The following is a 27,392-nucleotide window of genomic DNA, read 5'->3' as shown; positions in this document are numbered from 1 at the left end:
CTCGCCGCTCGCTGGTCAGAGACGCCGTCCGACCCCACCTGTAAATCGCCTCTTGATGTCCGCGTGCGGTGGCGGCGCGAGACAACGAGCGACAGTCGTCGCCCACGCGGGGCGTGAAAAGTTACGTCCTTCTCCTCTTCATCAACGCGGCCCGGCGTGGTGGAAGCAGAGCGCCGGGCGACGGACCTTCCAGTGGTGAAGGGGTTAAGGAACCAGGGATAGCCCCCTTTTGTCTCTGCGGCCCTCTTTGCCATTGTTGTGGTGGAATTGAGCTCGGTGCACCTCACTTGACCACAGCGAAGCAATAAAATGGCCTCTAAGTGCTGTAGCGTCCTCTGATGTCAGCGCTCTTCCAGCTTCTGCTGCTGTGTTTTCCTGTTTGGTGCCGTCAGTCAGAGCCACTGCGGCGTGCACGTACTGTCCGATCTACACGGCTTCTGCAGCATCGCACGTTCTATTACCCGTCCTACAGTGTTCTCACACTTGAGATCTAGCTCCAAAGGTGCAGGTCAGATACAGGAACTGCTGCTGCTGAAGTCAGTGAGTTTGTATTGACCTCTGTTAGCACCTCGCATAAACGCATTTTATGCTAATTGTCAGCGTTGACGTTACAGAATAGACGAGTGAGATTGTTCTTCAGCTTCAAATTCACATTTCTCCCTTGGAATTGTGTGAATATTAGACATCATTATGGTCTGCTTGACCCCCGCTGGCCGGATGGAGGAGTCCATTGTTTCATGGCGTCATTGTCGGTTGCGTTAGCAGCAGAAATCGCAGAGGTTCTCCGCAGCACGTTTTTAGTGAGTGTGTTATTTTGCCGCGTTTGATAGCGCAGATGATTGTTTATGGCAGAGTCCCGCTTCCGCAGCCCTTGTAATTAAAAAGAAGATATACTGCACGCCCGCCCGCCACCCCATTTCATCTGGTCAAATAAGCATCTGGCTGTTGCGCCGCGCACGGCTGTGGATTTATGAAAGATTTTTGATTGGCTGCATCGGAACCGGCACGATCCCTGGTGCAAAGCCGTTTTTGTCTGGCGGCGTGCAGGCTGCATGAAATGTTGCGCTGACGGGCAATTAAAACATTTCCTCAAAGCCACAGTGTTGCGCGTCTGCGTGTTGCGCGTCTGCGCGTGGGGCGCCTGTGCCTCAGCCCTCGCCTGTTCCACACGCGCGGGTTCCCTCAGCACACCTAGAACAAATGCTCTTTCTCATTTTCTCCCTGTAAATGAACAAACATAAGGACCCCAGCGCCTCATAATAAATTGATTAGAGAGAGACTCCCCTACAACACCACGGAAATCTAGACTTACATGTGTGTGTGGGTGTGTGTCTGTGTGTGTTTCGCCTGAGGAGGTGGGGAGATGCTCCTCTACGTCCGCCAGCACAGCAGCTAAAATGTATGTTCAACCACTTTAATGGCGAGTGCTCGCTGCTCTTTTCCTTTCCTCCCCACAAAGTGGCTGCCGCCTCATCACGCCGACGTTTACATACCCGCCTCAAAGCCTCCCGCGAGCGTTTGGTTTTCATCCCGGTGATCAGTGCCACAGAGCAGAGCTTCGGTCTGGCTCGGGGGGGGTGGGGGTGGGGCGGGTCCCCCGGGGATGACGCAGGGCTAGACAGGGCCGTGACAGACTGGTGACCTCGGCTTTGTAACGTCATTTGCCTCCGCTGGTCGCCATGGCGTTGGTTCCCCCCCGCTGTTTAATGAACGGAGACAGCCCGGCTGTAGGTGACGTTCCTGTGGAACCAGACAGAAGAAATCCGCCCTGCCCGTTTGAGATTAACAAACAAATCCTGTTATTAGCTGATTGTTGTGGCGTTTCTGCAGCGCCACACGCTATCTTAGATGAAATCTGACATAGGCGGTGTTGCATCACCAGGGAGGTGGCAGCTTGTAGCATTGTTGGGTGAGAAACAGAACACCCTGACCACATATAGGAAGTCAGGCTGAGGTAAGAACCCAGCTCTAAACGGATACTGACTGTTAGAGCAGTTTTTCTCATACAAACAAAACAGATGCCAACCAGAAACCCCCCATTCTGACGCCCCTAAAATTAAAAATACAAAAAAACAGACAAATTACCGACATTATGTGCTGTGTCAGCGTATTTAACGTTGTACCTGCTTGTCAGACAAGGCGTGTAGTGTAAATGTATCAGAGGGGAATGGAGGGGGCTGTAGAATAGGCACCTCTCGCTGCCTGCTGCTTCACTGGAGCCAGGTGTTTCCTCATGTTGGATCATGCCCTCGCGGAGAATAGCAGACATCCCAGCAGGTGAGAGGCAGGTTATTAATGCTGGGGGATAGCCGCGCTGTCTGCGCTCTTCCTGTGCTGTGAGCAAAGCTCCGAAAACAAGCAGAGTGGGATGGCAACGCTGCACTCTGCGCCGAGGATTAACACAGGAAGTAGCCTGTGTTGTGAGTGCAGGAGCCGTGCGGACGTACACTTTACCTCTTAGCCGCAGCAGCAGGAGGAGAACAAGTGTGCAGATGACACAGCCTTTGTTTACACTGGAGAGAATATGGGTTTAGATGGAGGAGAGAGAGGTGATGGCGAGGGTAGGGGGGCCAAACACCCGGCTCACTTCCTTCCTTCACACACACACGCACACATATATATATATAGTCCACATATATACATATCCATTATATATAGTGAGGACTAAGACATGGGCTTCATTTGTTTGAACATTTGTTTTAAAATAATGCATGAAAACGTGAGCTCCGGGCAGTATGAAATCAGCTTTGACCTTGGGGAAATGCAGTCTACCTCTAATCTAATCTGGCTTTTTCTACATTTCTCTTGCCAGACAGGGTACATTAAACAAGCCTGTGTATGTTTTGGCCCTGGCGAAGACAGAACACTCGTTTCTCACACCGTCTCCCCTCCCGCCTGCCTCAGAATAGCTGATGGTTGCGCTGTGCATGGAGCTCCCAGTTCCTTCCTTGACTCAGTGGGTGGAATTTGTGTCTAACTGAAAGGCAGATGAGCACCTGCACATCTCTTTTAGACTGAACCCTGAATCCCGAGGCCAAGCCGACGTGTACTTTCACGTGACAGATGGCTGCATAAACCTTGAACAGGAAGCCTGGCCTCACTCTTGCTCAATCTCCTCGGAAACAAGAACTGTGCACCCACACTATGGTTTCTGTGTAATAGATGCCAGCTTGCCTGCAGAGGGTACGAGCACGAGGCAGAGGGAGGGAGCAACCCAGCTTAAGTGGACCCCAGAGACCTCCTGTAGGGGTAGAGGTGTGGTGAACGTCTGTTTTGGGCATGGCTTGTGTCAGCGTGTTTAGCGTTTGCCTCCGAGGGCATTTATATGCAAATGCTAAACAACCTATTGGGGTGGCTAATTACAGCTGGGCCTTTGTGTGCCAGGCTGTGAGAGGCAGGCAGTTTTCAGCATGCCAAGCCTGGACTTCCCCTGCTTGTTTACTCATTGTCTTTCCTTATTACCCCCTCATTGACACTCCCCTTTTGTGTCACTGTCGTTTGCCTGCTAGTAGCTCCTCCTTTTATTGCGCCGGAGTTAATGTAGTAGATTAAAGAGGCAGCGTGCTGCCCCGTTTGCTTCCTCTTCCCTCCAGCGGCCCGGCTTCAGCCATCCCTCCTGTAGTCGGCTGTATCGCCGCCACCGTCCAGAGCGGGCCCTATAGGGCTCTCGGCTAATTACCGCGGCTGTCAAAAATGCATCGGGGTCAAACCGTAACGCGATGCAAATTTAAGTGGAGGCAGACGCAAATATTAACGTGTAGGCTCACTTGTGGGCAGGCACAAAGGTAGACCATCCTAACCCTTCGGATCGGACGTTTTAAGGCGTTTTTGATGACCTCAGCACGCTAAGCGTAGGTTGCAGTGAATCTCTGGCACCTGTCGTGCATGTGGATCCGCTCTTTTGGCCAGCTACAGCTTTCATAATTAAGTTAATGTTTCCTTAATTTAAAAGATTATTTGCATGAACAAAAGCACAAAATAACCCAGGAAAGTTACACACCGTAAGAATGAAAGCAACGTATGTGTGCGGGGACGCTAACGTAGCACAGGTCCCTATATTCCCTACAATCACTGTTGAACACACAGCGAACAGGCCCGGCTGCATTCCTGTGAAATTATTTGCTTTGTTGCTAAAACAAAGAGAGGGGAAGAGAGAAAAAAGTGGTTTGCTGGTGCTTCTCACTTCGCGTTACCAGCTTGAGTTTCACTGTCTGTTCCATGTCAACATTTCTGGCCCTCGCTGTGCCAGTCACACCTCCGCTATCATGTCATGTGCTGTTCCTCTGGCACAGACGTACCATAATATGCTCTCATTTTAGTGTGTGTATGTGGAGGGAGGGAGGGAGGGGGGGGGGGGGTCGGTCTGCCAAGGAAGCCGAGCCGGATCAAAGGCCACGTCTGGGGGAGCCGGGGTCCGCCGCAGAAAACAGCTGCCCCTCACTGTCTGTGCCTCTCACCCAGGCCTGACAGCAGTCAGAAATATGAGGCCTCCCGAGACCTCTGTCCTGGGGAAAAAGGACAGAGCGGCACACATCTCACACCACTTTTTGTCTTTTCCCCCTCTCTCTCCCTCACCCTGACACACAAAGAAGAAAGAAAGCCATTTGTCTTTGCTCTTCCACTCATTCAGCCACCAAAAAAAAATATATCACACATCCTGCAACCCCTCATGCTCGGTCTGTCCTGATTGTTAAACTCGTTCATTAGTTTCTTTTTTTTTTCCCTCCACCAATTTGGCACAATTTGTCTGTCACTCTGCATTTTGCGCCGCTTTTCTCAACATTGTCTCTGGGTGCTTTTCTTCCTCGCCACATGTCTGGGGCTTCTCTCCCTCCGCTCGGCTTCGGCAGCGGGTTCAAACTCTGACAGTGTTGAGAAAGGCATTCAGTTCCCTAATCCGGGCTCCCTCTATCAGGAATGCTAATACGTGATTGTGTGACCCGCAGAAGCTCGGCAACATCTGCAGAAGCCTATATTAGCCCCCTCCCTTGCACACCCACTCACTCCCCCTGCCTTTGAGCGCTCACTCGCTGCCATTATTTCATTGTTTCACTTCACGCCTGGGACGGGGTAGTGCAGTTAACCCTGTGGTGCTCAGGCCAGGCCTGCTGCAGTCCAGCATTGAGGGCCAGAGGGGTGCAGGGGAGGGCTGTGTGAGTTTGGGACAGCCCTTTCCCAGGACTGGCCTCCATGCCTGCCCATCTGGCCTCTACACACAGCTCCAGCCCCAGCACTGTTTACTTATGCATTCCACTACTCGTCAGTGTGCATCTGGGTGTTTATATTGTCTGTTGCGTGGTCACTTTCGAGCTGAGACAGTAATTCGGTAGGTTTGACTTTCTGAGAAAGAAAAACGCATCGAGATAAGACGCTCAGATGATGTTAGCCAATGAAACCTCGTTATTGAGTTTGCACCCACCCCTTTTTCTCGGTATTGGAATAGATATAAACGATTATTAGAATACTGCCTGTTTTCCAGAAAGGTGAATTACTAGTAAAGCGCAACCATCAAAGGGAATCTGTGTCAGGCTGCAGTGCTTCTGATTGAATTATCCATCTCAGGCCTGCCTGCGCCTCTGCACGTGTTCACGCTGCACCAGAAGGTCCAAAATTCCTGGTTCACACACTCACTTTAAGGTTCAGAGCTCGGGTTTACCAAATCTGAAGTACATTTCAGAAAGTCTTTTTGACGCTGCTGACCTGACCACTGGAAGTAGACGGGTTTATTCTGTTGCTTCGTCATGCTAACGGCAGGTTTAGCTTTACAAGCTACAGTGGTGTCGGCTACTGTTGCTTGTAAAGTTGTTTTTATTATTTAGGCTTAGTTTAAAGACATTAATGCCAACAGTGAGAGCAGTTTCTTTGTTGACCAGTAGGTCAGCTCTCAGTAGTCACACACACACACACACACACACCATTAATTCTCAAACAATGATTTTAGTCCAGAATCAGTAATTGCATTTTTGAAGAGGAGTGGCAGCGTTACCATGGGGACATAAAATGATCCACAGCGCTTTGCATTTCAAAAGTTAACACTCGGGGTGGCGTCTAGAGCTGCTTCAGCCTGAGTAGCTTTAAAAAGGGATCCGCTCTGTCTCTCCACCTGACCTCTGTTGTCCAGCTTAAGTGTCTGTTGTTGTGTCCTGGAACAGATTTTCTTCCACTTCAGCGAGAACAAATGTTTTTTTGTGTTTTGGGGACGAACTGATTAGGGATGTAATTTAGAAATGTCTGTCATAATAAATGAAGCGAGACCACATGCGAACGGACTGAACACCCGCGGGAGGCCAGTTCATGCTAGTTTGTTGTTCTGAATGTTAAAATTCTGTTTTTACAGGACAGGCGATGTCCGCCACCCACATCTTAGATTTTGACAGTGATGTTGGTTTTGCTTGTGCCCTGGATAAACCATTTAAAGCCAAATATGAGCCAGAGGGGAATAAGGGTGCGATTACTGTTCCAGTTCCCTGGATGGCTCATTGAAACCAGGATGGAAGGATGTCCTCCACCTTTAAGAGCTCTTCATGCCATGACAGGCCTCCTCAGAGTTTTCCTTTACATCTACTGGAAAGCACAGCTCTGGAATTATCATTAACCCTGTCGTCTGACATCGTTTTTAGGCTGTGCAGTCGAACCACATTCAGCCTCACCAAAATAACACAAAAAACCAAAAAACACGCATCAGATTGAAACGAGTGCAGATTACAGCTCCCCCACTCCTTTGTTTACAGACATGTTTCAGAGTTTCAAGACAGTTTAAAAGGAATGGGCTCTACGGAGCCAAATTGGATCTGGGTATGTAAATACTGCTCTGATGTTTAATGAGAAGCAAAGTTAGCTAATTATAGCAGCTCTGAGAAACATGAGGAGGACAGTGGGAAATGTTTCCGTCACTCCCTAGCTCTGTAGATTACTGCCTAATTGCCTCAATCGAATCAGGCGGAGACATTAGCCAGAGAGGCAGAGAGTGAGGGAGAGAAACATGGGGCTGATTACATATATCCGTCGGTGGCTCTCCCGTTAGTCTAGTCAGGGGACCAGAATCCTGGCCCCACTGACGCTGCATGAGCCCGTCTGCCTTCCTTACCGCACATGTTATCTTGGCTAGTCCCAGTAGGCCCCTGAGGGTGAGGCTAGCAGGGTCCTGTGTTTTCTCCTAGCACGCTAACCAACCACAGAGGTGATTCATTCCTGCGTGCGGAAGTTTTTCCAACTATAATTACATGTAATTCTGACACATGTTTATGCCTGATTTTGTGAGCCACCTTCTCCACTAATGACAAAGTAGCATATAACATCATCCCAAACATTTCAGGGGATCGTTTTTTCCCCTTCTCAGCCGTTCACGCTCGGGAAACAGGTGACAAACATGCTACTGAGCTATTAAGAAGCTGAGAAATCCGTTAAATTTTCCTTTTACTGGAATGGCTACCTATCTGCTTTGTCAAAGTAATGTTAGGATTTCCATACATCCTGAAGTTGTGCAGCGCAGCATGTTTTCCCTCTCATTGATTATCACCCTGGAAATAAAGGAAGGAAACTGCCTTGTTTATTATATTTCATTTAATTGCTCTAATTCCTGTTATTGGAAGTGTGGGGTTATAATGGCCATTTAATGGCTGTTAAACATGTGTGCTCTTTATATTTGGTTGGCAGGGAAGGGGAGTGATGCACTAGTTTAGATCTGTTTCAGCCTCAGAGCGCAGTAATATTGAGGTCAGCTGTCCAAAATGATCTCATGTTAAGGAATTGGCGAGTCAGCAGGGTCATGGCAGAACCGCCATGACAACACTTTCTCCACGGTGATAATGCTGCCCTCCTTTCCCTCCCCTTCACTTCCCCTGCATGGGAATAACAGAGAAGAGCCTGAAATGTGTTTGTGCCCTTTTACCTCCGGATGAAGATGTAGTTCCACCCCCACTTCTAGAAATCACTTGAGTGTGGTCTTGAGCATAATTAATTGGATCTTTACAGCTGTGACAGTCAAGAGTTTCATTGTCGGTTCTGCCATCTCCTTTAACCCCAATCAGCCCTCTGGAATGCTGCAAATAGCACAGAGAAAATAATTCTTCTCTGGTATAAATGGGTGCATAAACAATGTTTCCCAGGCAGGATGCTACACAGATAGCTCCGTGTGGGGAACTCAGACCCGCAGAATCCTTTGTAACTGTTCCGTTGGGAAAGTAGGCACTATAAACAGATAATGCTGTGCATGCAGAAAGGGCCGGAAGTAGGAGGTCTGACTTGTCCCGACATTTAGACCGGCCACTCTGGGTGCGAACAAGCTCATCAGCGTTGCCGCTCATTGACATTCCACTTCTTCCTGCCATTAGTTTCAGCGTAGCTGGACTTGCCAGCGAGGATAAAATGCCAAGAGACTGTCAACTGTTAAGACAAATGCTGTCAGAGCAGCGGCACTTCATAAAAAGGCATGTGTGTGGGTCTGAAATGAGTCGACAGCTCATATCCTTCCCATCACGTGCAACACGGCCATACGTTTGTGCCGCCCAACTCCGCTCTCTGTCTTACTCCCAGTCACAGACATGTCCCTATAATTTATGGCTGTCTGCTCCTTGATCAATTGATAGCAGGGAATCCTTTGGTAAATAGAGTTTTAGACACATTGCCAATAGACCTGGGCTATTGATTGGAGTGTAAATTAAAAACTTAATCAGGTCTGCGAGATAAGATTTATCTCCGCCCCGAGCAAATTACAGGGCTGACTTGGACACACGAGGGCAGGCCTGTGGGCAGACGGACGCCACCCCCATCGTGGGTGCCCATGCAGGGCCGCGGGTCCTGTGCCTCGTCACTGGCACCGTTTTTGCATTTTAAACAGTCTTTAATCGTAGAAGCGCTGTAATTGATGGGGTGTTTGGTTAGAAAAACTCTGGCTTAATGAGTTCAAAGCATCGTGCCACCACACAGCATTTATCCAACATTTCTTATTCTTCCATGATGCTCTTTTAACACAGCTGACCCAAGTGGGAAATAGGTTTATTTCTTTATCATTTTGTTCTGCTGAGCAGTTTGTCTTGTTCAGTCCTGTCGATATTCCCACTGTGTCCCCTCTTTCTCTCCCTATCGTTCTCATTGTGTGTTTAATCACTTACTTTCATTGCCGCCTGTGATGAAATATGTAAATCATTACGCCAGACCTTTATTTCACTAATAATACTCTCATCTCGTTGAGGTCATTTTACACCACAGTAAACGTATGCACCTTCACATGCAGCATTGTCTATATTTTATATGTATTAAGACAATCCCTGGGATTGCGCATTGATCAGTGTATAGATTTGGACGGTAATTGCTGAGGGGAAATTTTCTCCGCCTCAACTCTTCTTCATTATTAATATTGGGAAATGGGTATACATTTGCAATGTCTTTCGGTATAATTTCATCTTAAAGTAACCAGCTCACTTTTAATTCATGCCAGAGAGCACAGCACATTCCAAGCAATGTGCTCTTCTCAGGTTTCACAGATAAGGAAGGCACACTTACCGAGGATCCTGGGATAGGTGCTTCACAAGTATCCGGCTGGATCGCTGTCTGTAATTAAAATATACATAATTTTCTCTGTGATCAAGGCCAGCATTGGGCTCCTCTCAAGGGTTATAAGACGTCACATTATCTCTGGTTAAGGTCCTCATGCAGAGAAGCAACAGAAGTTTCATTGAGCCACAGACAGATAGTAAAACAGAAAAGACAAAGGGCAGACAGTTGAGGAGGTCACGAGTCCATACCAGAAAACAAATATACGAAAATATATTGTGCAAAATACCCCTGAGGGATATTTGTTGTGAGCCTACAGAGATTAATTTGGCTTTGTGAAATGTTTGGAGGTTCCTTAAAGAGCACTGCCACCTAACCCGTGCAGTGGCGACATATTAGCGGGCAGCCTTTCTCTTTGTCTAGTTGTGGGGGAGGCTGAGACCATCAGTAAGAGGCTTTTTGCCTGATAAGCCCGGAAAATACTCGTTTAGTTAGTGAAAGTGCAGAGGGATCCTGGCCTGATAAACCCACTGTTTCCGTCTGTAATACCCAACAGCAAAAATCAATAGTTGGGATAATTCTCCCGCTAGTCGTCCGGTCTCCTTCAGTTGCTGCCTTCCTCAACCCGTGAACATGGGGGTGGAAGTTAGCTGGAGCTCAGTGTACGTCAGAGGTTATATAGTTACACTCAGGCGCAACTTTGCTTTTTGTCAAGGTTGTTTGCACTGATTACACCGATATTTGGTGGATAGATACGAGTCTGACTCCTGACAGTCGGCTCAGGCGTTGCTCTCCGAGCCAGTGCATGTAGAAACCTGGTGGGAGGAAGTTATTGTCAGCGCTAATTCAAACCAGCTAAGAACCGTGTGCTCTGTCAACACCAGCTCTAGGGTTTGACACAGGTGCTTGATTAGACTTAGAAAATACAGCCAAGGTATCCAGTCTAACAAAGTCGTTGGATTAAAAGGTTCAGGTCGCAGTAGAGGTTCCTCATAGTTTAAGGATGAAAAGGGTGTTTGTTAGATATCTGCAGATTATAGGCTGAGACATTTCTTTCACCTGATCATCTACGGTAGAAAAAGAGAGAATTCCTTCAGCATCACTGTGCCACTTTAGCCACTGTTATCACTTTGATGGCAGGCCCCCTTCTACGTTATCTCTCCGGCCATCGCAGCACTGCAGTAAAATATGGCCTCAGGTGTCAGTAGGCAGGGTGGTTAGCCTGCGACACCGTTACCTAAAGTGCAGTGTATTAAAAAGCAGTCAAGGCCCTGGATCACAGTATATCATAAGGGAGAGGCAGCGATAAGACCGGCCGCCTGCCTGCAGATCAATGAAGGTTACTGACATCATATCACAAAGTGAAAGCGAGTGCTGCACCCCAAGCTATTTATCAGCAGTGAATCGGACAAGAAAGGAGTGGAGGGGGGGTAAGATGGGAGGCCACTTTTCCTCAGTGTAGGGGTTCTAACCTTGATGCCTCTGGCACACTCTCTTCGACTCCTCCCCTGAACCTGGCCTACAACTTGTTCTGTGTTTTACCTGTGCTGCTTCATTCTTTATTTCTAAATTGAATGTATGTAAGACTGGGCTGCCAAGGCCCTGTTGAAAATAATTCAAACTCTTCTCAACTATGGCCACCGGGCCCATTGATTTTATTATTTCGTAGGTATAAAAAAAAGCCAACATCTGCTGACATACACTTCTGTAGCCATTTTCTTTTTTTCCCTTTATGTTTTTACATGGAGGTATTAATGCAGACACATAAAAAGCTCCATTCGCACTCATGACTGCATTAGTATTGAACTGTGCACATGTGAAAAAGCCCCTTTGCATGTCCATTTGTTGGAGATCATGCTCACAGGTACTCTATGAGTTCCATTTATCAGCTGCCTGGGGCACAAAGTAGAGGATTTCCCCCAATGGGTTAGTGTGTAACCGCTCTGTCAATACATGCTTGTCAAGGCTGGGAGAATGTGGTGGAGGGGAGACCCCTCACTCCAACGCACTGGAGCCACTTATTGAGCAGCCAATAGCTATTTACTTCTTGACGGTGGCAGGCTGGGAGGGGGCCAACACAAGGAACTCGTGGCTCATGCACTGCCTGCGAGACTTCGCTGTTGTTAGCTCACTCTCAACCGAGCCCATCCTGAGCCAGGAAGCAGAACCAGTGGCTCATAAAGGGGACAGGGAGGTCTGTGTTTATGTGGAGCAGGTTGTCCTCTCCCGGCTCCTGGTCTTTGTCTGTGCTGGCTGTGTGTATGCAGCTCGCTGTAAAGCCCTGCTTCCTCTCTGGAATCTCAGTGTTGACAGAGAGCATCTGGGCCCTGGGAGAGCTTCCATCCTGCTGGGTCCTCACATGTACACATAGAGGGAGGGAGGGAGGGGGCAGACGAGGTAGTGCACGGCTTTCCATGAACAGCTTTCCATCTTTACGTGTGTTTTTAAACTATCCTGTAGACATATATAAATGAGTCTTTTTTTTGGCATCTCAAGGCAGGGTAGTGTCTGACTTGAGTGGAATTCCTTTTATTCTCTTGCACTATGACTTGACAAAGAAAAGAATTTTGTCAATGAGGTGTTCATCTTTCCACTGCTCCTTTTTGTTTTCTTAGGCCATTTTGCTCGGGTGAAAATCCCCCAATTTTTCACAGGCTGTGCAGCACACACACTGCAGAGATGTACGTCACCTGTCGGGACATGTCCGGTATCGCTGAGTCACGTAAGGGTTAGTTAACCCTCACATGACTGCTGAAAGAGGAAGAAGAGCAAAAAATGGGAATAAGATGTTTTGTAACCGCCAGCTTTATTCATCAAAAGAACTCGATCCGCTCCCAAGCCTAGCTGTGCGTATTTCAGCTATAGGAACCTGAAATGAGACATCAATTTGGCGCAAAGTAAACGGTGGAAGTGCAGCACAACGAGATGTCCCGCTGTTCCAGAACAGCTGCACAAACAGGGAGAATGGAAAAAGAGAAAGAAAAACACATTATATCAACATTTAACAACAGTTGCTCTGTAATCTGGTATTACTTCCACAAGCACAGGAGAGGCCTGTGGCAGGCCAAAGTGAATTTGGATACTGTTGTGGCAGAAGGAAGCCAAGTGCTTTCAAGAGGTTAGCCCGAGATGTGAAGGTCTACAGACTCATCTTAATCCAACAGGCTTGTTGTTAATCGCTTTTGATGTGCATGTGAACATGACCTGCTTCAACATTCCAGCCCAGAACATACCAAGTTCAGAAGACGGGGCAAAGAGGAGGGGCTTGGACGAGTGGGTTGGTGGGGGTGGCTTCCCCTCACAGTGACTGGCTGCCAGGCTAGTCTGTACGGCCTGTACCCTCCTCTGAACTACCGCCACCCCCATATGTCTGTCAGCTGCCCTTTTACAGACCCCCGTTTTTTTTCTTCACTGTCATCTACGGCCATAATTTAGCCTGCATGTGGATGTGTGTGATGTGCGTAAGCTGGCACATTATTATGAGGCATTTCTGCAAAAGTATGAAGCTGAACAGAGAAGAGCCTGTCCCCTGGATCTTCAGTGGGTGGCACCCAACCATGCTTCTTTGTCTGATTTCTGCCCATACTGACCCCATGTACAATATTTCACTGGTTCTGTCAGTGCTGCATTCTGAACTGGAAGCACACAGGGCTCCTGAGAACTCCCATCCTGCCTCGGGTTCACTGACCTTATTTTTGAAGTCTGGAAGACTGGTAACTGTTGTCAGAGGAGACTGTTGGGGACTACGATGGGGAGATTTGGCTGAAGCAGACGGGGGCTTTGCAGCCAGGCAGTCATCCAACGTGACAAGGCAGAAAGATGGAAAGGGAAAGCTGAGGGTAATAGGAGCAATGGGGTATTAACAAATGAGTAGTCATGACTTGGCATCTGCGAGTGAAGTTCACACACAGGCGCACACACACTTTAGTGGAGCTGGGAGGAAAGGTTGGCACACTCTGACATCTTGGCAAGGCTTTGGAGAGAAGTGCAGGCTACATGTGCTTGTTCCCATTTCTTGTGTGCATGTGTGTTTGTGTGTGTTGGAGCGGTTCAGGTGCGGTTAATGTTGGCACCAGATCTTCAGGCCCACGGCAATAAACAACAGAGCAGGCAGGAGGCCAGATGCAACTCTACAAACTTTTAACCTCTTCTTCAGCTAATCCCTCACCACACTAGTAACTCTTTCTTTTTTTAACTCATTCTTCCCCCTCTCCCTCTCTCTGGTCTTCATCCCTCCACCCACTTGCCTTTTTCTTCTTTGCCTCTTTCTTTCTGTAGCTCGCTCTCTACTTCAGTCCTTTCAAGTGAAGTCAGTATGCTGACCTCTAAATAAAGGCTGGAACATTACAGCTGTTACCAGCTTCAAACAGCCAGTGGTTTAGAGCGGAGCTTGCGTTAGCGTTGGGGGTAGAAATAACGTGCTTATTAAAACTAACTTAGGGCCCCCGTAACTCTCAAGGCACCCTGGGTCTAAGTTGACCACACCAGGCTTTAAACCTCCCTTGAGTCAGCCGAACCAGTCCTCTCCCTGACCAGTGTGAAAGAAAGCTCTAAAAGTCATTATTTTTAGCAAACTGCGTCATTTCTGCCATTTTGCTTCATTTCCATTGTACACAACAGTCACCTTCACACCCTCCCAGTACCATTTGATCACCAGTTGATGCATTTAGTACATCTTACGCCTTTTGCATCAAAACCTGTGGAGGTCTGCAGTTAGCACAACAGCGGTTAGCCCTCTGATCAAAACCGTGATTTCATATTTATTTTTCCTGGCGCACACAGCAGGTAAATTGGAAAGCGAGAGAGAAACAGTAATTTCATGAGGCTGGATGTGTGTTGTTATTAGATCGAGACCAGTGGAAAAAGTTAACCTCTGGAAGAAGTTAGGCTGACAGAACCCAGGTCTGAATCATCCACCTCAAGCCTGTATTAATAGAACTTGTAAAAAAAAAAGAAAAAAAAAGGAAGCTGTCTTTTATCCAAACACTAACAGAACATCTTTATGACATAAAGACCAAGCCCTGACCAAAATGGAAATCGGAATTAGTCACCCTGCTCGTTTTTTTTGTTTTTGTTGTTGGTTCGTGTTTCGGAGGGAAAGGTTTCATTACTTGTTATCGGTACAGATGGTTTTCATACCTTGACCGTTGCCTCTAATCAGCTTTTGAATTTAGGCACTTCCCCCCCAGTTTTTCAGCTGGATCTTCTTTTTTAGTGGGTAACATGTCTCCAGTGGAAGCTTATTTATAGGGCGAGCAGGCAGCATATGAAAATAAGCAGTAAAACATTACACAGCGGTTTACCAAATTTGTGTAAAATAGTCATCTCCAATTTGCTTAAAACCCATCTTGATGTGTAATTTAATAAGGAAATGACCCTTTATTACATGGAGTGTTACTTTATGTTCAAAACACCAAAATGTTGTCTGGCGTGATTTAATTTTGGTCGACTGTTTTCTTTGTAATAAAACAAATTTAGATGTTTTCACATCCTGGTAGCATGCTAGTTCCTCTGCCTGCTTCAGTGAATCCTCCCTGCTCAAATCCTCCATTTGGTCCTCCCCATTCTAGCGTGCGCTCGCTGGGTTTGTGTTTTTTCCCTTAAGATAAATAATTACAAGTTCTACAGGTTGTCATTATAACCCTGACTGTCCGGACGACCCCCCTCCCCCTCCAACTGCGTGGCTGCATTATGTTAATTATATATCTGGAGATGATGATGTCATTATGTTGGAAACTATCTCAGGTTGTGGACTTGAATCCGACCTGGACTGGGTCAGGGTTGTCCTGTTGGGCTGATCATTTGTGCCACGCTTTAGGTACCAGGTGGTGGCTCAGAAAGGCTTCGGATAATGTCAACTGTAAAAGCGCACATGAACAACATGAAAAATATTGATCTATTGTTGGCAAATGACTGTCATTAGTGGGGACGGAAGATTCTTAGACAACTTGTAATCAGCCTTCAGCGTGTTCTTCTCTGCACCACAGGTTGGAAAACTGGAGATTCATGTTAGGACAGTGTCAGTAGTCACATTCTGGTTTTATGGAGCCTTCCTGCTTATATCTTGTCTCTTACCTCAGATTTAATTTTCTCACGACTGTGTTTGTGGTTATTTAAGGGCTCCACAGGCAAAAAAAAGAGGTCACATTCCTTCTGAAACACCTGAGAAGTCCAGGTGAATGGTGACTGCAAGCTGAGAGAATGTTCAAAAGTGCAAATCTCTGTCAACAAGCCATGCCTCCCGCTCCGCTCCACCTGGAGAAGGTGTTCCTTAATGGGCCACAAAAGTGTCCAGAGGCCACAATTCTGATATTCGTTGAGAAAAAGTGCGAAACTACCTTTGCAGAAAAGTAGGATTCATGGCTTTTCTGTGTTTATCTGTGGATAGAAATGCAGAATGGTAGGGTTAGGGTTATCTTGTTCACAGTTGCAAGAATCCTGCTTGCAGTGGCTGGGAGGGGGGTTTCAAGTTTCTAATATGTATATAAAGTTTCACTACACAATGGCTCTTTTGTCTAGAGCAAACTGAACGCTCCCCGTCATTCTTTTCCTCCCCTCCTTTGTAAAAAAAAATGCATTCATGAGCTTGCGTGGCTGTGAGGACTCAGGTTTCTCCTATCTTTTTGTGCCATGTCGTCACTCGCTCCCTCCCCCCCTCCCCCCTCTTGCTGAAACGTGCATCTTGGACAGACAGGCGCACTGCCGTGCTTCCAGCCGCGGATTAGGGAGAATCCGGGAAACAACAGGCGCCTGACTAAACAGCAGCATGACAGGTAACTGAAGTTGCACTGGGGAATTACAGAGCTTTTTGTTTTCTGGACACTCTTAGCTAGCTACCTAAGTGCCTGATCTGAAATCTGCGCCTTGTAATTACAGTAGTGGGACCCATTAGGGCAGAGGTCTTGATGGGGATTCTTCTTCTCCTCTTTCCTGTGTACTTGTATATGAGACCTGCCCACCTTCTCTTGAGCAGAACCCACAACGTTCGAGGCAGAAGGAGGAGCCTTCCTCTTTTTTTTTCACTGTCCCATGTTGTGAAGTCACACCGGCTGATCCCTGAGCCACAGATGATAGGACCGTGACCAGTACTTAGTGTGTCTGGCTCCCCCCCTCCCCCCGTCCCCAGCACCATTATACCTTTGCTGCCTGTGCTGATGCTGAGAGATTTGTGCTGGTTATGACAGGGTTGACAGAGGGACGAGCGCGCGGCACGGCCGTATGTAATGTTGACTCGGCGGGTGCTTCTGGCACGGCATCTGCGAGGATCATGGCTCCGGGTGGGGCTGGCTTTTATCACCCCCCAGAAGTGTGTCACCAGGTTGGGCACAGGATGCCAAGAGATTTGCAGGTGGAGTTTGGTTGAAGATAAACCTGGCAAACCCCTGGCACATTAACAGATTAGCATCCACAGCCAGAGAAAACCAGCAGAAGCGTGAAAAAGAGAGACGTGGACATGAAATTTGCAGGTGCGGCTTTGTTAACATTGTAAGGTCACCAAACTCTTTTAACCTCTAGGCACAGAGACACACATCTAGAAATCAACATTAGATAGATCCTGTCTCTTTAATCTGCTAGCCCTCTTAATAGATCCTTAAGCAGTGGTTTTAGTGCATGTTAAACCAGGATTACCCAATCAATTACGGTCAGTGCAAACAAGGATTACTTAAAACAGTACATTTTTCTTGTTGAGAGGCTAAAAGCAGAGTAAATGGAAGAAGCAGCGCAGTTGTTGATGCAAAAAGCGGTCACGATTGGGTCATGATGACCCTGGACATGGGCACTGCAGGCAGGAGATTAATCCTTGTTTTTAGCTGATAAATTCAGAGTTTGGTCAAGGATCCAGGTTTAAAAGCAGATTATAGCTTCCCCTCCAAATATTCGCACACTTTTCCATTTTCGATGAAGTTTGAACTTGTTTCACGGCGCGTGTTGCCTTGGCAGCTTTTTTCCTGGGTGAGGAGTGTCTATAAGTGCTCACACTCTCACATACTCGCCCTCTTACTGACCCCACGCTTTGTTTACATTGGAATCACAATCAACAGCTGTAACCTCCTTCACAATACCCAGCAAGAAAGGATATATATTCTTGCCAAACCAGATCCCCGCACCCATGTGTGTCTGTGTTTACACATTTGCTCCCTCCCGCATGAACCGGCGATACACCTTTTTTTATACGCTGAAAATTCACCTTGGAGACCAGCGCCGAGCAGCACGTGATTGGCTGGTGGCTGACATGTCATCTGAGAGCCGAAGCGGTTGTCAGGGGCAGCAGTGAGAGCCATTAGGATATGTATTGGCATCGGCTTTGAATGGGCTCATGTGTCGTCTTAACCTCTGCACACGCGAGTCTTTAGATTTTGAAACATTTTGGGCCTGCGTGCCTACCTGGAAAACACTTTTGCTCCATTTTAGTTTAGAAATCTGAGGGTTCTGATGGCATCATCTAGCACTAAATCTTCTCTGACCGGCTCTACATATCGCTCATTGATTTGTCAGGCGCCTGTCATGTGACCCATGTTCTGATGAAAACAATGCACGTATCTGTGTGTTTCCTCATGCTAATTCAACACAGATAACGAATTGCAGGAGCTGCTGGCATTGTTCCTGCTGCTGACTACGGTCAGAGTTAAACTCTGCTCCTTCAGACGCTGCTGCTCCAGAGGAATGCTAACGTTGAGTGGAACACTGACCTGCGTCCTAGTACTGCTGGAAATGAATTCCAAGGTGGCGCTAAAATGTTTTGAAATGTTTTGTCGTGCATGTAGCCATTGACCATGTTTCGCGAGCGCACACGTCCTTCTAACCCTTCTCCCCTCTCGGTGTGTGTTGCTCATGTTGTCCGTCGGTGCTGAGTGAGGACTGGTGGCTACGAGCCCTCTCCTGTGTGAAAGGTCAGCAGCCTCTCTGGGCAGACAAAGTCAGCTGTTTTTCTGTAAAGCGGCTATTCTCAGAGCATTTGGTTTTTTTCACCTGCCACTCTGTCAGCTTTTTCTAATCACAAAAAGCTGTTAATGACGGAGCTCCGCGGTGAGACGCCGCTGCACTCGTGACAGGAGAAACTTGAGGACTGCACTGAGTGAGCGTTCGCAGAATGAAGCGCTGCGTGGCCTGACAGAAACCAGTTGGACTGTTCTCAGTAGTATATACAACCACCTTTGCTTTTGATTAATGAATGTACTCTGCCACATTATTTCTTATATGTTTATTAAGCCCAAATAGTTTGGGTTTTTCCAATAGTATGTGATATTTCCAGGTATCATAAATCCCCTTTAACTAACTATAAATGCAACTTATAATCCATTTTAACCATTAACCGTAATCAATCCTGCTGTGTCCACAATGTATAAGTAATAATAACCTCACATTATATAGACCTATATTTCCTTACTGTGTGATTTTGAAGACAATAAGTGTTGTGTTGCTAGGTTCCAAGTTCTTTACTCATCATATCAAACTAACTTATGAAATAAGCAGAGACAAGCACAGTTTATATGTAAAACAAGCTCACTCCCCTTCCAAAAGTGACTGTTTGTTCCCATTTTAGAATGAATCTTAGCTAATTAAGAAGCAGCAAGAGTCTACAGATAGCATTCCTTAATTAGCTTAAGCTGGCTGCTGTAACCAGATCCATTGCATTAATGACAACACAGCCCCTGTGAAAAGCATCATTGTTCTCAAGATAATTGTCCTTTTAGTTAACATGGCCCGGGAAGGGCTCTCCTTGTTAGTGGAGCTGGCTGGGACCAAGGACAGCCGTAGGCAGGGAGGGGACCGGCACTGATACTGGCCCAGTGCCCGTTTCGACAAGCCCTCTTGTGCCCTCTGCTGAAATCCCCTTAGTATGCAGTGGAATTAGCTGTCCCCAGGGTGTGGCACCAGGGGGGCGGTCATTAATTATATGCCCTGAATCTTAACAAATGAGGAGCAATCAATAAAATAAAGCAGATGTATGCAAATAATATGCAGATTGTGCCGCCTAATGACATGTCATGTTGTCGGTGGTGGTGAGCAGAGGGGAGAGAAGGAACAAATCTGTCAAAAATGCAAGCCTTGTCTCGCGTTAAAAACAAGCGTTCCATACAAATTGTGAATAACATTATTGCTCTTTTCTTCAATGAAGCTGCCCTGTTGAATTAGCTCATTAGGTTGGATTTCAAGGCTTGTCGTCTCAGCTTTATACTTCCCTGCAGGACAGGGCTCAGTGACGCTACACCAGGAAGTGGTCGGAGACCTGAGGTTTGGGCCATCTGGTATCTGAATGAGGCAGAACAAACTCGGGTCCTGAGGTGTTAGCGCCATTGTCGATAAGGGTTTCATTGGAAACAAAGACAAGTTGGTTCACCTGCTTGCAACTCTGCCCCTGCCCTGAGATCTCCAATGTATCCAGCCAGCTGGAGCTGTTGGAAACTCTATACCTGCCTTTAAGCAAAGAGGGAGGGCAGCCAAGAAATAACTGCTGCCTCATCCTGGCAGCTGCCAGTGACGCTGCCTGCCTCCATTCATGGAAAGCGTGAGAGGGCATAGGGTAAAATAAAACAGAACGAGAAAGAGGAAGGAAAAGAAATGTGTCGTGAGAGTCTTTAAAAAACAAAGTAGAGGAATTTCCAATATCAAAATTAAAGGGTCTCTTTCAGAACAATAATTAATGCTGTTTTCCAAATGTTTCAACGTGTCTTATTGCTCTGAATCTTCTCGCATAAAACCCTTTCGTCCACTCTTGGAGACATTAGCTCTTGAAGTGGACATGTGTTATTAATTGGTGGATATTGAGGGATCTTCTGCAGAGATCCTGTTAGAGTTAGTTCTGTCACAAGTAAACTGGCACAAATGTAGCTACATATAGCTTTATTCTAAACACCACTGAGGCCAATGACATTTATCCAATGTGTGAGATTTTCTTCTCTTTTTTTTGGTCATATATGTGCTGTCTGCTCTGAGTATGACCGGCTTCCCAGTTTCCCTTCAGAATGATGAAATTTAAAACCTAAGCATTATAGGAGGCCAGGACAGTCCAAGGAGAGGCCACAGAACAGGTGGTGACCCTGCGCAGCCTGGGAGTATATTATTGACCCAGATCCAGCCACCAGATTGATTACTTTATTGTATTGCCATGAACCTCAGTGGTCAGAGACATCTGGCTGACCCTGCTTGGTCAGAGCATCACAGTGACCCTCACCTTAGCTAAAGAGTTATGTGGCTTTGACCTGCTACGTAATGGTGGGGTCTTGACCTGCTTGGCCACTGGTCGGAGTGGATGGCTAACGTGGGCCCATGCCTCTCCCTCTCTGACAGTATTGGTAATTTAAGACCGTGGTCTTTAAGACCATAGAACATGGTCTTCCAGGGACCACCTTGTTTTAAAGCCTGACTCAAGACTTTCCCCAGGTCCATGAGTGTTCACAGTGTCAGCACCAGCGGTCAGGTCCACGGAAAATGTTAATTAATCTTCCCCAAATTACTGGAGAATGGTGGGAAATCAATATATCTCTATCAGATGTCCCCACCTCTGGCTAATGGATAGATGGCTAAGATAGATGGCTCGTGCTGGATTTATGCAATGTAGCAATGATATATTTTTATTATCACTGATAATAATAAAAGCATTCTTTAGCATTTAAATTTATTATTATTATTCAGCATGTAGAAACATTGCATGTAGATACCCATGTCAGAGGTGCACCAGTATTTTGTGCCCTGTATAAACAGGGAGGTGACACAAGGGAAACAGCCTGGCCTTTACTCTGAGTACAGGCTGTTTCCTCTGCCCTGCTTTCTGACTTCCACTTAGCTGACAGACACAATATCTGTCAGGGAGCTTACAGTCAGCTGAAGTCTGTTGTCAGACGAAGCAAAAAAAACAAAAAACATGTTCTAAAAATGCTTGGCAAACTGCTGATCGACTGCCTCACTTTTAACCTTGGACACTTTTCTTTTTCATTCGGGGTGTTTGTTTGATGATGGTTTTGCTAACATGTAATGCATATCTGCATCTCCACCCACGAGCAGCCACCCAGCGCCTTCGCCATGCAGATTTACTGTTTACGTTTCACCAAGTTGGGCAGTGCTCCAGTAAAAGGAAGGCCCGCTCCTCGACAGGAGACGAGATGAGTTGCTTTGTCCTTGAAGTGGAAACTGTAGTTCTGATCAAAACAGAAGATGAAGGACACTTTTCTCAAGAGCGAGTGCCTCCACAGGATGCAACACAGTCATTGAAGCTCTTTTTTTGCCTTACTTGCTGTAGTTTTTACGATGAAGTGTCAACCTTTGCTGAGATTTTACCGGTACAGCCCCACTTGTATCGCTTACGTTATCCAAACCGAACTTAATGAAAGTGCAGTGAATTGTGTTGGACGTCTAAATCAGAGAGGCCCCCAGACTGCCAGGCCAGGGAGCAGATGATTGGATGTACAAACTATCATATTTTGAATGTTTCCTACATACCTGCCCCAAAAAGGGAGTTGTGACAACACCCATGCGACTGCGGGCATCTCAACTAATTGCAGATACTCATGTTTTCGTGGGTGGGACGAACAGATGTTCCTGCGAGGCTGCTCTCTGCACAAGCACCTCAACCCACACCAACCCCTCTCCTTTATTGCACAAAAATTTCATAACCAAGTGATTATAGAAGCACGCTGTCGACATTAAGCAGCTTTCATTAATACCCTGTTCAGTATTTCTGATGCTTCTGCAAAAAAAAAAAGCATCACACTCCATCATCCTCCCTCTTCTTCCTCTGTCCCAATTAACACTCAGGCCCCATTACATTGATCTGGAGAGGTTTATTATTGGCTAGGTGGTCCATGAATGCATTGATCACATTGACCCACGACACGAGAAAAGCAGTGCGCCTGGGATCTCTTACTCTCAAAAGCAGATTGAACCAGCGCACGGGGCTGCTGTTTACCATGTTGTGTACATGCACTCACCGGCCACTACATTAGCCGCACCTTTGCTAGTAAAGAGCTGGGACCCCCCCCCTCTTCCTTTTGCCTTAAGAACTGCCTTAATTCTTTGTGGCTTACCTTCAACAAGACATTGGGGAAAAATTCCGCACAGATTTTTGTCAGCTGCTCACCTACAATATCCCAAAGGTGCGAGATCAGGTGACTGAGGAGGCCATTGGAGTACAGTGAGCTAAACATCATGTTCAACATCATATGTATGATGTAAGTAGCATGATGTTAAGTTGTACCTATTTGCAATGGGCGTGATTGTGCCGTGTCTGAAAGCCTGGGCTTTTATGTGGTTGGAAGGCCCAAATAGGCACACGCCACACCTAAACTATATTCTTTGGGGGATCTTGCGAGGCATGTGTTGTTTTCTGCCCACATCTAATCCCGCCTTGCCTCTTATACACACACGCACACACGGTTGCTTAATGCTAGTCAAAAGGGCAAACTGCTACCCCGCCTCTTAAAGGTACACCTGGCGCCTGCGAGTCCACTCCAATTACATCTCTCCAATTAGAGGTTATGAACCAATTAGTCACCCTCTCATTTTACTCTGCCTGGCTGCCTGCGTCACTCCCTCACCCTAAAGCTCGAACTAAGGGGCTTCTATCAGAAAATGAATGCAGTATTCTTACATTTTTAAGACAAATGAGTGTGCTGTAGCCGCGCCGAGTGTTGGGCATATTTGGAGAAAGATACTTTATTTTTGGAGGAGTTAAGCGCTGATGTACGCGTACATTCTTCTTTCAGAACAGCTGTCTGGAGGCAGTTGTTGTAACAAACTCCAACATGCTCATACATTGTAAGAAACATCCTGGGGATCATTTAAGATGTCAACTTGTAATTTGTAGTGGCACTCAGCTTGAACTTTCAGGGTGAGCCAGTCGGCCCGGCTGTAATTCTCACCTTCTTGCTAACATGCTTTTTTTGTTTGTGTGCAGCGATGCAAATACAAATGTGGATAAGCAGGTTCATACATGCATACATGAATGAGTTGGCATTCCGTCTATTATTTCCTTATTCTCTGTTCCAGTTTGCATATGTGAATGCATGCCTGTTGTCCCAGCTTCAGAGCAGCATTCTCTCATGTGTGTAATAAATGTGCGACTCTTTCTTTCAGTGGCGCAGCAGCCTGGGTCGAAACTCACTCGTCCACAGCACGAAGCAAATCAGAAAGTTCTATTTTACCTTGCTCTTCAGACTTAAATACTTACACACAGACACACTTATGGAGTGTGCTTCACAGATACCAGCCTGTGTGTAAAACATTCTTTAATTGTATGGAGGCTTGAATGGGGCTGCCCGCAGCAACAGGGCTGAGCTTCTAAGTGCTCTCCCAGTGATCTCGCTGCTCTCTGCTTCCTTTAGTATTCTGATAGCAGTCTTCCCAGGGAGAGATCTTGTTTATCTTTTTATTTTTTGCTCTTTCAATGTCAAAACAATGGCATCATTAATTAAATGTGTATTAGATGTGCCGTTCCGAAGGACCATGAGGCAGGGCTAAATTATCCTCTTCGGGTCCTCTTGTTTTATATAATATTTGGCTTGTTGCTTTTGTAATTACACACTAAACTCATTCATTTCAGCTTAGTGCGCTTGTGTGTGCATGTTAACATTTTATGTGTTTGTGTGGTGTGTGTATGTTGGGCAAAATAATGTTGGCTGTATAGGTAAGTAGTGTTTCAATCAAAGTCGCGACTAAAAAAAGGGGAAAAACTTAACAAATACAGTGGACAACCTCATATTTCCACATTTCAAGGTCAGGTCTTCTCTTACGTGGCGTTCCGCTTCCTAAGATAGCCCCAAATTCATTTGATGTATTTGCCATAGTAAATATAGCAGTTTTATGCCCTTGACACACAGTCCTTGTGACAGGCTGAGTCAGCCAGTGTTATGTGTCAGATTGTTGCTTTTCCAGCTATGAAAGTCATCTGTCATTGGTATGAGCCCCTGATCCTGAAGCTACTGTAATTATCCAGCAATGTAAATTGCAGTTGCGCTGACTTGGACCCGTCCTCTTCTGCACTGTGCGCCTCTCTGTTTCTAACTTCTGGCCTAAGCTTTGCGCGTTCAACCTGAACTGTCCATTGTGACTCCTAGTGAAGGAGAACACGCCATCATACCATTTCAATTTGCTAAGTCATGACCGCAGCCCAAACAGATCATTCTTTCTCCCCACAATCGCGCTCATTTTCCCCCGTCTGCGTTGTTTATCCTCACACGTTTCTCTGTAAGGGCCGTGTCTTCTCGCACTCGCGTCATGTTTAGCTTTCTGAGCACTCGCGGCGAAGAGGAACATGCATTCATGTATGAAGTCTGACTCTGTCCGGTCTTAATATGATGACACGTGAACGCAAGTTTGTGCACGTTTCCATGCACTGAAAATCTCTCCTCTAAAGAATATGATAGGTACAATTCTATGACCTTCAGCCTCCAATGATTGAAATTCCACACATACATTCCACACGAGCACATGTGCACTTAACAGCATTTATCTGCTGGACCGTTTAAATATTGTAATAATGCCCGCGGCTCCCTCCTCTGCTCGAAGATAAGAGGGCCAGGAGATAAAGGCAGCAGGCAACACCCATTGGAAACTTTGCTGTTTCGAGGCAGTTGATCCCTGTGAGGGGGAATCTTGTGGTGACTTCATGCATCCTCTGGTGTTCTCCGTTCTCAGCGCTCAGCAGGCCGCCCAGCTGGCACCCAGATGTGGCAGCCATGTCACACGGAGCTGGGAGGCAGAAGATAAGAGGCCGGTGGTTGGGGTGCTCTACGGTCTGTTCTGCAGCGGTTCAAGTGCATGTTGCGGTCGGTGTGATCTGAACTTTGACAGCCTGTGTCATGCTTAATGCCTCACTTCCCAAATACAGCTCAGTAGGCCTGATTTATATCTGCCAGGTGCTACAGTGTGCAAGCAGATCGAGGATGAGAGGAGGCATGTGGCCATTTCATTAGGGCAGGGTGAGCAAGGGCTGCATTGTGTGTGTGTGTGTGTGTGTGTGTGTGTGTGTGTGTGAGGAGACAAGGGACAGGAACCTGGTCTTTCTCAAATATAGCTTCACAGCGCTGTAGCTGTCACAACACTCTGGCCAGGCCAGGAGGGAAGGAAGAGGAACCTATTAGCATGCTCTGCACTTCTTACAATATCACTCCATTTTTTCCTCCTGTGTACCGTTTACTTATCTGTTATCTGCCTTTTTTTTAAGCGCTTTACAGTCAGCAGCCGATCTTGGAAACGGCATCGTGATGGGCGCCAAATAACAGTCGTCAAATATTTGCTGATGCTTTGACTTTTGCGCGTTTGCCATCCAAGACCGCGCTTCTGCGCCTCATAGCTACGCAGCGCGAGCCTTGGTGCTAATAATAACCGATTCGGTATTTACACACGCATTTCAGGATGAGCTTCTTCTGTTTCTGATTGTAGCGGCTTTGCTTCAGGCGACAGCTCAGATTAGACCCGGGATTGGGTGCGGGAACAGTGATTATGACTGCAGGTGGAACAGTTTTGCTTTAGCTACGCTTCACCTTTTCTATTTCCTGTCAAACTGTTGTGTTTTTCCACACGCGGGGGCCTCTGAACGCCGTGGTCGGCTCTGTCAGTACTCGGCAACGCTACAGAAATGCTGTTTGATGTTCCCTGCGCATATCAGAGCGAAGTGCTGAGGTGTCTTTCAGCATTGCCCTCCAGGCCACCTTGTTATGCACTTAACAAGTTGTTTCCTTTTTGTTTTTCTCCCCCCTTTTCTCCCGTTGACAGTTCCTCGTCACTGCTCTCTGGAGGGGGGAGGGGGAGGGCGTGCGCATTGCGCCCTCCATGGCTTACCACGGAATTCGTCCTTGTAAACTGTAGGGCGAGCTCTGCACTCCTTTTAAGATGACAATCGCATCAAGTGCTGATTTATGAGCGTTCTGGTTATAATCTGCCTGCATAAAGCTCGGGTATCTCCCCAGCATGTAAACTAGTGCTGAGTGGGCTCAAGACAATCTCAACGAACCACAACCTGATGTTCAAGCAACCTAAAATGCATTTTCAGCCTTTTAACTGTGGTGAATCTAGCATTGAAATGAGCCTGTGGCTGCTTGAATAGAACGACCCTCGTTAGATAAACACCTTATTGTTACAGCTGCCATTGTAGCGCAACAATAGGCATTAATGACATGTCAGCAGTGTCTAATAAGTCAGTAGTGTTCTGTTAATTTCCACAGCAGACTTGCTGTCACTCGCTCTCTTTGTCATTTTCAAATATAAAGCAGACTTTGTTTAGAATGTGAGACCATTGTCTTTTGTCTTTCTGCTGTTTTCCTGTGTCTGTGACACTCAGCATTTCTTGCTCGCTTCCTCTTTTGAAACACAAGGCACATTATTCTTTTAACTTTATTAACTCTCATAATTCAGAGGGGGGGTGGGAGGAAGGGGGCAACAGAAAACACTTTCCCCCAGAGGTTTATTGTTTAAAACGGGTGCAGTTCTTTCCCAGGATAAGGGGCTTCAGCTAAGCAGGGAGGAATTTGGGCCCGGCCTCGTAAATTAGGAGAAAAAGCATTTGTGTAGAGAAAGATTTTGGCTTTTCCCTTTCTACATCTTTGTCATTAATGACTTGAGCAAATGTGAAGAGGGGAGTGAGTGTTTCAGCCGTGCAGGGGCTTCAAAGAAACCCTCTAATTATTTATCCAGGATATCCTACTCTACAATTAGAGGCCAGGTTGCCATTGGCTTTCATGACTTTTTCTGTGAAGAAATCGTTTCCACAGAATGGTTTCACTGGGACACCCTCTAATCCCCGCCTTGTGTGCGTGGGCACGTGCACACGCCCAAATGTGCGGGGACACTAGACCCATCCTCCTGCATGGGGTGCGCAGAGACCGGTTTCCATTTTTGGAATGACTGTCCACATCTCGGCTCTGGCCCCGGACAGCTTTCACCCACATTACTCAGGTTTC

At 46.8% G+C, this 27,392-nt stretch overlaps 1 protein-coding gene across 5 annotated transcripts in view; it reads left to right on the top strand.

Annotated features, from left to right (window-relative positions):
* zfhx3b (zinc finger homeobox 3b) overlaps window positions 1-27,392 on the top strand; it is a 170,162-nt gene that overhangs the window by 62,663 nt on the left and 80,107 nt on the right. The window lies entirely within an intron of this gene.

The sequence above is a fragment of the Takifugu rubripes genome, chromosome 13 (assembly GCF_901000725.2).
Source record: "Takifugu rubripes chromosome 13, fTakRub1.2, whole genome shotgun sequence".
NCBI lineage: Eukaryota > Metazoa > Chordata > Actinopteri > Tetraodontiformes > Tetraodontidae > Takifugu > Takifugu rubripes.
The sequence above is the reverse complement of the archived record's forward strand: the minus strand, read 5'-3'. Positions and strand labels throughout refer to the sequence as shown.